Source organism: Haliaeetus leucocephalus, unplaced genomic scaffold (assembly GCF_000737465.1).
Source record: "Haliaeetus leucocephalus isolate CR32 unplaced genomic scaffold, Haliaeetus_leucocephalus-4.0 Scaffold417, whole genome shotgun sequence".
NCBI lineage: Eukaryota > Metazoa > Chordata > Aves > Accipitriformes > Accipitridae > Haliaeetus > Haliaeetus leucocephalus.
Window position 1 is genome coordinate 304,283 of NW_010972853.1, and position 985 is coordinate 305,267.

Below are 985 nucleotides of genomic sequence, written 5' to 3' on the forward strand. Positions count from 1 at the left end.
CGCCGCCGCCGGCCCTAATCCCGCTCCGGGCCCTAATCCCGCTCCGGGCCCAAACCCCCACCTACGAGGCGGCGGGAGGCCGGGGACCGCCCGGAGTACCGGGGGGGAACGTGTCCCCCGGTCACCGGAAGGGGGCTCACGCCTGCGGCCTGGCCGGGGTGGCTCTCGGGGCGCGTGACGTGTCAGGGTGCTCCTAGAAAATGGAGGGAGACGCAACCCTCGCCAAGGGCTTTTCCTTCCCCTCTCTCAGGGCCTTGCTCCTGGCCAGGCGCGTTGTCCTCTTCTTGTGGCAGGGCAGGAGGACGTCGTCCTACCCTACACTTCAATGCTTTAAAATCAAAGCAAGATAACAACCTCGCCGGTTTTGGCGCCCTTCCGTTTACTGTCAATACGTGACTTTACCAAAACCCTCGCGTGCCCATCCCCGCCACGGGGTTTGTTTTGTTGTTGCTTTCAACACATACAAAGCCAGAATCGCTTGGATTTATGAGAAAGGAAAGCACAACACAGCAGGCCGTGGGCGCGCCATGAGTCTCACAGATTCAACTCTGCTGCAGTCACCTATTTTTACAGAAGGTCACTAGTTCTCACCAAGTCCCGGCTTTTCAAGCTTTCCCCTTAGACAAGCACATCCCAAAAGTCACACGTCGGATAGAAAGGGACAGATGAGGGAGTTTCGAGAGTGCTGTCAAGCAGGGGAAAGGGGAGGGCGCTTCCTTCAAACCCTACGAAGGGGTAGGTAATGCTGAGGATCCCTCATTCAATTACCTGACTCTCCAGTCATATTTGGGAACAAGTAGCTTTGAGGGCACGCTATGATACTGTCGCTGTGGTGGCAGAAGGATCCTACATAAATTCTGTCCTAAAACCAAGTTGCTGTCCCACTCCAGCAGATACAACTCAGGAGAACAGCACCTTCTGGTTCTCCACTGCGGAGGAATTGCAGGAATGAAATAACCCAAGCACTCAGTCATGACTCATGATG